We start from the raw sequence: 12,285 nt of genomic DNA, 5'->3' as shown, positions 1-12,285 counted from the left end.
TTAAAGACGATAGCACGCTCCTATTCTTACGATTCATCCAAGATTTGTGGCACAAGAACGAAACGGTTGGCTATTAATAGTGATATTTACAGCGAACGTTTAAATGTACTTCCGCCAATTTTTACCCACCTGCTCGCGCTTCCTGGTCGATTGTTTGCCCAAACTGTGTAGAATCTTCCTAGTTTCGTTAAAGAAGAGTTGTTGAATCTCCTTCTTCATTCTATTCATCTTGTTCGGTCAGAAAAATGACCATTTTCCTTCTTGTGTGAGCATTTTTTGCGGCTTCAATGTCTGGCCATTTAGAACCCAATTCAAAATATTACCCTTTTAAAATAAAACCAATGAAGCTTCTTAATTTCCTGCCCAAAACGCTCCAGATCGCAAACACTTTTCCTCGAATCGTTTTCAATTCGTGATAAATTAAACACCATCGATGAGCGCACCGTCGCTTCCTGTGACACGACCTATTTCCGAAAGCCTGGGTCTCCGCACGACGCGAATGTCCGCTTTCATTGCGAATTAATAGCGCAAGATAGATCCCTGATGCGCAAACCCAGGTCGTGGTCACGCTAAATGGAGGATTGTTAAATGCGCCTAGGGCCCGCTCCCTGATAGTCCACCAACCAACGGGGGGAGAAGATCGTTTGCTGCTGCCATTCTTGTGGCCGGAAAACAGGCGATGAGCAGCAGCAGCATCATCCATCTTGAGAGAGGCGGACAAAATTGATGGTGTCATGTCTCGAGGGGGGCCTGTTGGTGAAGAAGAGAAGGACCAGTTGGGGAAGAGGTGATAAAAGTTTACACTTCGCGGTGTCTTGTTCCATTCCGACATCAATCACGATATTTGCGCGCCGCGCCAGCCAGTCTGCGTGAATATGCGCGCGGCCACGACTTACTTCCTCTCCGTTTGGCTGGGAGAGACCGTTTCAAAAAGACCCGGTGGCCGACAAGAGGCGTTGCTGTAAATTGTGCTAGGAGGGAAACTATCATCGACTTTTCCTGCCCCTGGTTGTTGAGCCTCTGGAGCGCGACGGCGATGCGGGTCCCGGCGTGGAGGAGCTTTGATTCAATAGCTCAAGTCAACGTCAATTAAATGGATGGCCGATGGGAGGCTCTCGCGGGCTCTTCATCTCAGGATTGAGCCCGCTGACGGTGCAGCATTTAAACCATTACGTGACAAAGTTAGGTATGATTGTGTTTTTAATTCTTGTGCGCTTCCTTGTACGTGTCATTACGTTTCTTCAGCAGGATAGCGTGGCGGAGGACTGTTATTGGGTCAGGAATAGCACCTTTTCTCGTCTCGTGCCGGCTGTAGCAAACACTATCCGTAATGAGAAATATCCGACATGACCACTTAAGGGTTTGTGAAGCCTATGTGTTGTGCATCAGCACTTAGAAAATGAAGAACAGAAAAAAATCACACTGAAACGAACAGGCGGGCATTGGAATGGGCATGACCGGCTTTGTGGAAAGTGAGATGTTTTAATGAGACACTCTCTGGCAGAAGCTGCTGCTGCTGTCACCTTTGGTAGCGCTCGGTGTGAATAGACATCTCCCTGCCTGCCAGCCTCGGCTGTGCAGATTCTTTCCAGAGGAAGAAGAGCTCTTCGCCACCTCAGCTTTGATGACTGGGCGACGAATGTGTGCCATCCGTTTTGTCTGTGTCGTGTCGCGTTTTTTAGTACACCGGAGACAAATGTGCTCTGGAATCAGAGTTTTCCTGGAGGAGTGGAGGCATTACTTCAATGAGACAGGAGTGACGGAATGAAAAATAACAGCCATTAGGCAAAGCGACACAGTTGCGAGACGCGAAAATCGAAGGTGCATTAGAGGAGATGAGTCATTTAGATGATTTGAACGAAGGTTGTTACTTGATTGAGTTTTATGGTTACTACATACATTGTTTGTATCAATTTATCAGCTATCTTACTTATTTTTATTCACTCTAACGCAAAATAAGGAAAATATGTTAATTGTCTTTTTCTTCTTTACTTTACAGGTAATTTAATGACCTTAAAACACTTCATCCTTGCGTTAAGGTAAAATTTGATATTAAACATACTGATCGATAGCGGAAGGGGTTGTTGCAAAACGCGCGCGTGCCCTCTCTGCTCTGCGAACGACAGCAGCGACTTCAGTCACTCTCTCACTCTCCCTTTCTAACGCACGTTCTCGTTAGAAGCGAAATTACGCATCGCTAGCGCAGCACGCCGTGCGACGAACAAAGCCGCATCAATCCGTCTCGCTCTTTCTTCCTTGTCTTGGGGAGCATAATGTCCAGTGAACGTGTAGTGAGGGCATTGATGCTGACAAACCCATCTTAAAGAGCAGGATCTTGAAGGTCCTGTTTCTTTGTAAACCCCCGTCCGTCGGTTCGCTTTCAAACAGCTGTACCAGGTGGTCGGAATTTTTGAAGCGTCCCTTTACTTTACAAGGGATGTGCAAATTGGTTGAGGTAGCAGTGCAGGGTAGGGCAAGAGAGGATGGGGTTGTGGTTGCTGTGTACGTGCGTTCAGCTACTAGAGCAGTATGTTGAATGTTATTTTTATTGTGTATTTAAAGCGGTATTTATCAAAGGAATTGTTTCTTTATGTATTTTAAATTCCATACATTTGCCATATCCCCAATAGCGAACGGCTACAGTGGCAATTTATTTTTCATTCCAATGAGTTTAGCCGTGCTTTGGTTGAGGCACATGCTGCCCAGTATCTCCGTGAGTTATTTGAATGAAGCAAAACAAAACAAAACGAACTCTGAAGTACAGAGAGGAGAACAACACAGAAAAAAATCACACCACAAAAGCAATATGTTTTCATTTTCCAGTTGAACATTTTTTAACGCTTGTTCGAAACACGTGCCCCACCATCACCCTGTTCCTCTTCCACATACACCTCCGGTTGGACGGAACGGACGGAGTGGGTGTGCATCATTAATTAATTATTATGGCCTTGTGTTTCTGCCTGTTTGCATTGCTGCTGTGCCGTTTTTTTTCTTCAACTTCTCTTGCACACATCACCATGTTTCCTTCTGGCTCGGGTTTATGTTGTGCTGATTTTCCGTTTTCATTTTCCTTCGCAATGTTCGTCGGAGGAAGCTGGAGGAGGCCGGAGTAGCGGTGTGACCTTGCTTTTTTTCCTCGTTTCCGTTTGCCGAGATTGCCCGGCAGCGAAGATGCTGCAAACGCTAGAGAAGATACGAACGAGCAATGCAACTTGAAGTTGTTTTCCGTTTTTTTTGCAATGTGAAAACTCAGGGAGCGCTTATGAAAGCGCTTGATCTTCTCCTCGTGTTTCGATCAGTCACTCATTGGGTCGGTCGGTCAGTGAGACTTATCGCACGAGATACGAGTCAGCATTGCTGTATTGTGTTGTTTTTTTGCTTGTATGTTTGTTTAACTTGGTGCTATCTTTCATCATTTTCTGCTCTCCTCCGTATGTTTTGCACTGGAGATGAGGCAGAAGAACTACTCAGTGTGCTGTACAGAATTGTTTAAAGGGCACCTAATTGGATCTTTAAAGTATTATATTGCACTTCCCTTCAATTATTGTAACAAGCAAAACGAGACATCCAACATGCCAGAACGTAAGCCCACATTTTATGTTACACGAAATACATCGCGCGTAAATCCCTGTACCCATGTAAGTGGATCTCCCTGTCGTCGAGATGATGGGTCCCGGTGAAACATACACGCCCCATGTTTGTCATGTTCCGTTTTTATGCGATATTGCACCGTAAAATCAAAGCACCGTGTCATGCAAACGGGTCGAGATGATGGTGAACACACTGGTCGAAAAGGTGCCTCTTAAACCACAAATGCCACCCACGGCTTCGACCGACAGAACTGGAGGGATCAGAGCATCAAACATCGTCCCTTACTTTCCCCGCGTTATTAATGTGGTCGTCAAACGTGTCGCGGGATGAGATTGACGAGACGAAGCAGGGGAAATGTGAATAAAATAATTAACCACTGGGATGGACACCATTGCCTATAGGATGAGAGCGGACAGAGAGTAGTAGAGTACGTAAAGGTACGCTTAGCTGATGTGAATAAGCGAAAGAGGCGAATCATCACCACCTGACCGACCAGATCGATCATAATTGGAGCTGCGTGATGGTGCGTTTAATGTTTCCGAGTGCTCTCAGTACGCTGGGAATGTTTGAACTCTTTCTAACTCGCCCCAGGGCGGTCAGTGTGTGTGTTGGAGCACATTTGGTGAAAGAAGATGATGATGATGATGATGGATTTATTATGATCAATTATGGACTCATGTTGAGTATCGGTGATGGAAGATTACAGGAGGCAAGTTTCTCTTTTAGCAGCCCATATCAACATTGACGAGCCAACGTTTTGGGAGTGTATGATAGGATGTATTGATCCAGGAGTTAGTAAGGAGTTAGTTTCGAGAGTGTTGAGAGTTATCGACGAAAAAGCGACACGATAATAAACACCATGTGTGTGTTGCTCCATGACCTCTAATCACTTTGCATAAATTGACACCTCCATTTTGGATTTCACGGCTCAAGCAAAATTCACAACCACCGCTGCTTGAAGGTTGTGTTGAGTGTGTTGAACCTTTGCAAAGAAAATATCCGTTCATTAAGCCCAAGTCTTTAAAGTGCAAAAATTGAAAGTAAAAACATATACAAACCACTGATGCAATATTGCGAGACAACCGCAAACAAAAACGGTTAAACTAATAAAAAGGGAATTGAAATCGCTCGCTTAAACTACTCCTCCCCCGGGGGCTAAGGGAACAGGCAGGCACCAAGAGAAGGTGCATTAACGTTGATTTCCGGACCTTTAAAAGTCACAGGTAAAGCTCTAATAACCCTCAGCGGTCGCCGGCGCTCCCCCTCTGTGAGGTGTTCACGTCCCGTGAGTGAATCAACATAATAATGATGATTAGAGCCACCCGTTCATTAGTTGTGTGCGGGGCGGAAGAAAACATCTCCATCCAGGCAGGCCAATCCATCCCGTAATGGGGCGAACGGTTTCCTAGCAACACAACACAACACCACACAGCGTGACGACGTTGGGATTTGGCAAAGCTCTTAATTTCATGCCCAATTTTTCACTTCTTCACGCAGCAGCGTGCTGAAGTGAAAGCTGTTGTCATATTTTGTTTTCCTTTGCAGCTCCCGCTTCTGGGAAGGGTGGATTGTTTTTTGCATATCTCTCTTAAAATTAGGAAACGGTGGGTTTGTCAGGATGAGAAGAAGCATTCTCCCCAACCGGGCTGCAATTAATGTCAGTTTGGCTCGTGTGCTGTAGGTCGTTTGGTTGGGAAAATTGAAGAAGCGTAAGGATTTAATGGTGTGATTAACGTGTTTGCAGGGAAAAATGGCATCCCTTTAAGTGGTATTTGTCATGCCTGTCGCAGTGTAGATTTTCCCTGGGAATGGAATTCAAAACTGCGCCAAACCAAACTCATTATTTATTGCTATGAATACACCCGCCACGCACACGTGCGCTCAATGCCGCAGACACAGTACAAACGAAGCGACTAAAGCACCTTCACCACTCCCAAAAGATGCGATGAAAGCGATATAATAGAGACTTATTGCCGGGGAAGTCTATCGAGGTGACCATTAATCCATTCCTCCAAACCGCCGACGACACCTTCCTTATTGGTCGGCATGATGAGGGTGGTGTTGGCGCAAGCGTGCTTTGAAATTGCCACCGGAAACGATTATGGCCGGGTTTGATCGCGCGTCGTAGATCGCGATCAGTATTGGAACGTGGAGGGCGCCTCAGCGGACGCCATCGATGTGGGTCATTGTTTCCGACATATCCAACAGGCGGCCCCTAACCCTGACACCTTCCCAGACAATTGTGTCGCTGCCGCGCCAATGGACAAACATTATAGTTTCGAAGCAATGCGCGGGCCGAGGGAGTTGCAGGCGACGAACCTTTGGATATTATTGTTGCACTGCCAATAATGCGCGGGTCACTTTCGCTGCAAAAGAGATGTTTGTTCGAGCAATCAGCGCAAGCATTGTGTTCTAAGCTGGTGGCACAAAAGGGGGCCATTGAATGACACTTGAATTGAAGAATCGTTGTTGGACTAAAAGCACACAAAGTTTCAAATGATAGTCCGCTGTTGAGACACATTTCCGGGTCGCGGGCTTTCCTTCTAAGATGTATTCCCGCATCCATCTTTCTTCCTGGAGCCTATTCCTACGTTTAATTGCACCGTTTAATGCCCCCTAATGGCTGTCAATTCAGCTGTCCACAACGTGACTGTAATGAGACAGCAATGGGGCAGCTGGTAGGAATCTCTTTTTAATCGTTAAAATCTTTCTATTTTCTTCATTTCTTTACACCCGAACGGTGTTTGCAGCACAGTGGGCTAGTTTCTGTGTTCGTACGTTTAATGCTCACTGCTCTCTAACGATTTACGCGAGAGTACAGAGCGCGCCCTTAAATGCCCATCAACTGCTTCTGCTACTGCTGCTGAATAGCTTATCCCATAGGACGGAATAGGAACAAGAGGATAAAAGTGCATTGCGCGCGCGCACCCTATGTGCACGTGTTTTGCAAAATGCATTTTTGTAGCAAATCTTTTTGCGCTTTCCTCCACCTCCTCCCCCTATTTGGTGTTTCTCGTGTCCGATCGACCTCGATTTTTCATCACCTTGCGCGCTGCTACTACCACCACTCCCCTACCCAGCCGAGATCACACTGGGAGCGGGAGAATGAAAACACACCAAACACGTAAACGTTGGCACACAGCCTTAGTACGCAGGTTGCTTTTGCTCTAAAACGTTTGCGAGGTGATGAAAAGGGGGTGGTCCGTCCGGGGTGGTGATGGTGGCGACTCCATTCGATCGTTCGATCGTCGTGGGTGCTCGCGCGCAACGAGAGCGGAGATAAGCGGCATGGGAAAGTTCAGTTCGTCCGTAACTTTCTCGGCTCCTTTTTGCTTTTGCGCGCGCTCTGTATGGACTTGTGGATGGAATCCGCCGTGGAAAAACACAACAATTGCATGCTGCCGAGGAGAGTATGCTGGGCACAAGCACACAAACGTTAGAGCTCGCGCGCGCGCGCACCAAAGTTCGTTCGTCGTCCGCTCCCGTGGTCTTCTCCCGCGCCTAAAGGTAGGAAAAGCAATCAGCGGAAAGCTAGCCAGATAGGGAAAAGATAGATGGATAGTATCGCGCAGTGTGCCGGCTATTGCGGATAATGGAGTGTAAGTAGCTCTTCTGTAGTTGATCGCCGCCGGATGATGGGTTTCTTCTCCGGTGCTGGAGCTGCTGCTCGCTGGCCGACCGGTGGCCCATTGCCTTTAATAGACTTCATCAATCGCTGGGAAAATTAACCCTCCCCCTTTTGGAATGGGTGTGTGTGTTGGGGATAAGAGCTGCGTTGGGTGGCAAGGTTTCGCCCTCAAGCATCACGTATTTGGACCGAGGGAGACTGACGGTGCTGGTTGCAATCTGCGGGAGCAGATTACCATCTATCGTTTGGGAAGATAATTTTTGATTATGTTTGTTCACAAGTCGTGTCAGATTGCAACGATGCTGGGAGAGTGGGCCCCCTAAGAAAATGGCCTTTAAGAACGGTGGAGGGAGGTTATTTGCAGTCGAAACCATTACACTTTGCCTGTTTGTATTTGAATAATTTAAGCTTGACCTAACGTTCCCAATTCTACCGCAGTCGCAGGGGTTTGCGCCTCGCATCGAAGTAATAGAAGGAACTGTTGCAAGATTTTATCGCACTTCTACTCTTTGTTGCCTTCTTCTCCACGGTGCATGGAATCTCGTCCATGACTTATGGGGAAAGAGAAAAAAAAGGGAGGAAAACTTCTTTTTATTGCTTTCCTTTCGATATCGTTTCAATCGCTTCGTTGCTGTTGTGTGCCCGTCGTGCCGCCTTTCAGCTAAGCGATTATTTATTTCCCGCGGCACGCGTCACCAGTCACGATCACCACCGTGCACACCATCACCACCCTCCGGGCGCTGATAGACGAATGAAATACGGTAGCCAATTTACTCTGACGGTTGGTCTTCTTCAGACGAGCCTCTGCCTTCTTCCTTCCAATTATATCTCCTTGGGGCTGAGCCCGCGCAGTGGGTTATCGATTGAGAGTGAGTATCGCTGTTTCATGGGGTATGGTTTGCTGCAATTCGAACAATTTAAATTAATCCTTGCAATGTGGTGCATTCGTCAGCAGAGGAATTCTAATCGTTGACTGTTGCAGTAGTACGGATGGATGGGCTTTCATATGTAGGCTTATGGATGTTGCTCCAAGCGGCACGTGTGATGTAGTGAAGCTTTGATGGACACAGGAAATTTTATGAAGACAGGAAAATAAATGACGGGTTTCAGTGCAACAAAGTGGTGGACGCTTATTTGACCATGAAATTTTGTGCAAGTCAGACAGACAGCGGATTATTTGCATGAGTCAGCAGAGCATACCCTTTCAAAGCTGTCTTGGCGAAGAGAAGAAGGAAAAAAGTCGCATAAAACAATCTAATAAATAGCCAATGGAAATAGATTGCGCAAATGGATTACTAACCACCATCCGCCTCTCTTGCTACGTGCCTATAGCTGTTCCGTTCAGATCATTCCCAATAACCGTCTGCTGGGTTGTCTTATTGCACGTGTTCGCCTTAAGTGGAGAGTAATGGTCGCACATGAGTTGTGTACGGTACGTAATGTGTGCCCAACTTCTGATCAGCTGGTGTGTGTGTGTATCCAGATCGCCACCCAAGTACAAGACAACTATTTCCTTTGTGACGAAACCACCACTATTCCATGTTGTTGCATAAATTGGAACGAATTGCTCTATCAACCATCGATCCCGTTTCTTCCACGCTTGTATGTGTGTGTTTACATTGAAGTGCACCCATTATTTCGTAACACCCCTTTACTCCCTTTAACGACCTTTGCCTTCTGACAAAAACACATCTGTAAAAAACGCGACGCAATGAAGGAGTTGCAATTGTTGGGTAAATCAATTCACACCCATCCCCGGACACATGGCCACGAGCGCATAAAAACAATTTGTGTGCGCACAATCCGTGTTTGTTTTATGCGACCGGGAGACGATAGGCAACCAACCCCCATGTTGTTAGTCTTGATTTACTTCAATAAAAGCAAAACAGTGAAGTGAAGAGGAGTGCACTTCTCGACATTTTTGCCAACATTGGCACTTCAATTGCGACAAGGCAGTAGGGAAGGAACAATCGAACGCGTGTTGTGTTTCAATGTTTGAAGTTATGTTCAGAAATCAGAAAAGCATGGTTGGATGAGATATCAAGATGAGTTTTTTTTTTGGGTAGAGTTAGTGTTGGGAGTGTCTGGAGGTTAGAATTGACGTGTGGGTGTTGTGGAATTACCTTTTCAAGCAATTCCAACTGCGTTTTTTTGCGAAGTCTACAAACAATCCATTGAATATCGTCCCCTAGTACCTGAGGATTTTCGCGTACATCTCAGTTCACGATCGGCAACAACGATTAGTCTCCCATCCGATCGATCGATACGGAGACAAACATGATCGTCGCAACACAATGGGTCGTTTATCTTCATTTTAACGATATCTTTATCGAGTACCTACCCCCCTACGAGGAAGATCGTCTGACTAGCATGCGGGCAATGCTGTCTTCCACCCCATGTTGCTGATTGAAATGAAGTGTCCCAAGTGCGATCGTGCACTCACTAAACCTTTCCATACGCGGTGCTCTTATATCATCATCGTAGCGATATGCCTTATGCTATTGTCATGGCAAGAGATCATCATCGTCGTCTATTTTCTTCCCATTCTGGAGGAGGGAAATACTTAAATGGAAACGGCGATTGGTGCTAATAGGTTCGCCGCCGGCGTGCCGTTTTGGTGATCGATCTTTTTGGCTAGGAGGAGGAGGAAGAGGAGGCACTAGGCGTATATTCCTCTAACTCATCCGTTCTTTAGGCACGATCTTTCCGTGGGGTGGTTAGGAAATAAAATTTTATTTCACTTTCCATCCAACTTGAGATCCAATCGAAGATGATCATCGCCCCAAGATCAGTTCACAATGCTTCATGGCAGCCAATTTCCGTGCCATTTTCCCACCCATCACACAGTAGTGCTGTGCTGCACGATTGTTGTCGACGGGAAACGTCCGGAAGCTAAATTGTGCAAAGAAATTACTATTACTAAAACGGTGAAGAGAGGCCATGGCGTGCACCCGGTTCGGTGGTGTTATCTTGAACTGCACGGAGTACAGACGATGATGACGGGGGTCAAGTTCGTGATGTTGCTATTATTATGTTTTTGGTTCGTTTTTAGGGTTTGCAAATAAGTTTCGAGTGTGAGGTCTCATCCACACGAGAGTGTCCCATATCGTGTCCACTTTTGCACGCTTCGTGACACAGAGATTGTGTGTGCCTTTTTGGTGTAATTAATCTTTCGCGTGGGATTCCTCCAATGGAAAAGGAAAGGTTTTTGGAGCACCCAAAACAGTCTCCAAGGAAATCTTCAATTAGCTTAAGTCATCAATGCGTTGGAGTAAATGTTGGATAACAATCGACCTGTCGGTAATTCTTACCCAGATTTGTTCCTGGAAGCAGGGGAAAAGAAATTAATAAACCATCAAGTAGTATAAACTGCCATCCCAGTAAAAAGGTACACGGGATGGTTTGTCGATGACGGCGGGGAGTTTATGTGATTATTGGCGTCCTCTCTTTTACCGGGATAATGTCTTCTTTTAGGAGCTTTCGATGTAAGAGGGTATTTTGCGGATCGAGAAGAAAGAAGGCGGCGGTTAGTGCTTCTCCCGTCGTGGAGGAGGAGGTGGAGAGCTAGCCTATAATTTCGCCTTTAATCCGGCTGTAAGTAATCTGCCTGCGGAACGTACTGTTTAGACAAGGTATCATTGACTCACTCGATTGGTAAGGGGGAATGTAGACAGGCTGTATGGCTAAAGATGTCTGAGTAGGCAGGCAACAGCGGTCGTCAGAGCTTAATGCCACAAATGCTATCAATTTGAACTTCGTATTTGTAAATAGGAATTAGCGATATTTGGTTTGAACCTTGGAATTAACATTACGAGACTGTCTGCTTATTCTACAAGCCAATCAAATATGAATTAGCCACCTAGTATTACCTAATGGACTCTACTGTTGGTTTAATATTTGAAATTAGATTTCTCCTCCAGAATGGGTTTTAAATAGTTATTCTCACTTCCCAAAAACATCTAAACTGTGATAAACCTTATGTGATGTTTCTCTTATCAAAGTAATGATTAACATAAACATTTTTTTCCCTTTTGCTTATCATCCAAAATGCGTGCGGCTAGAAGTAGAACTTAATGTACGAATAGTACGGTAAAAAACCACCCTGTACGTGCCTTTACCCGTACCAGACAATCTGTAAGGCTTAGTGTGTATGTAAAGAAGCCAAAGCAAAGCATTGGACATCCGTCGGCGTGCGTCTAATCGTGCATGAAAGCTAATGGGTCAGCGTGTTTCATACAACAACTGAAAGGTGGAGACAAAAACAAAAGTGCCAGTGAAAAGTCACACAATTCTGAACGAGGAGGAAGTGTGCAAGGCCGTCCCCGGGAAATCCCCGTTTAGTCTTGGCGCGCCTCTTGTTGTAAAATTCAATTTACAAAACTTCCAGTAGAAAACAGCGTGTACGCTGGAAGCAAAAATCAAATTAAAAAGGCATATTTCAAGGTGGGTGGAAGGTGTTTAGGCTCTCATTCTTCACACCTGAACACACAGTAATCAAACCGCATGTTGCATAAGTTTTTGGTTGTGTGTAACTCTCCAGAGGAAGAAAGTGTGAGATGTTGCTGCGGGATGAAAAGCTGTCAACAGCATAGACGGATTGCTTCATTTTTGTGACTTTTCATTAAGCCTTCAAAACCATCTCAAGTGGACGTTGAACAACCGGAGGTATGGGGAGGTTGTGGGTTGGTCGGGGGGAGTAATGGATTTTTGTTTTACACAAGCTTTCCTCTACGGGAAGAGGAAAACAATGGAAAATGATGATGATGTAAAAGGCAACAGTGGGGGCAGCACGTGTTCTCCGACCACGTCTAAACACTATCTCATGTATTTGAATTGTGGCGTCACGCGGTAGCACAGTGCGTAATAGTGATAACGGGACACACTGCGTATTGAGGGCGGATACTGCTACGCGCCATCCCTTCCCGCCCTTCTTTCTGACAGGGTTTACCACAGAGCTTTAGGGCGTAAAGTTTGATAAAACGACTCGAAAAACCCATGCCTTTTGGTATATTTGAATGCGTCGTTTAGAAGAAAGGGCACAAGACAGACCCACGGTAAAATGTTGT

The 12,285-nt window shown here is 45.8% G+C and overlaps 1 protein-coding gene and 1 non-coding gene across 5 annotated transcripts in view; both read left to right on the top strand.

The window, feature by feature from the left end:
* The window catches only part of LOC120959927 (dnaJ homolog subfamily B member 6), a 66,704-nt gene that overhangs the window by 45,191 nt on the left and 9,228 nt on the right, over nt 1-12,285 (top strand). The window lies entirely within an intron of this gene.
* On the top strand, nt 2,250-2,418 carry LOC120960262 (U4atac minor spliceosomal RNA). Its single transcript, XR_005752317.2, has one exon. It is a non-coding gene; the product is annotated as a U4atac minor spliceosomal RNA (small nuclear RNA).

The sequence above is a fragment of the Anopheles coluzzii genome, chromosome 3 (assembly GCF_943734685.1).
Source record: "Anopheles coluzzii chromosome 3, AcolN3, whole genome shotgun sequence".
Lineage (NCBI taxonomy): Eukaryota > Metazoa > Arthropoda > Insecta > Diptera > Culicidae > Anopheles > Anopheles coluzzii.
The sequence above is the reverse complement of the archived record's forward strand: the minus strand, read 5'-3'. Positions and strand labels throughout refer to the sequence as shown.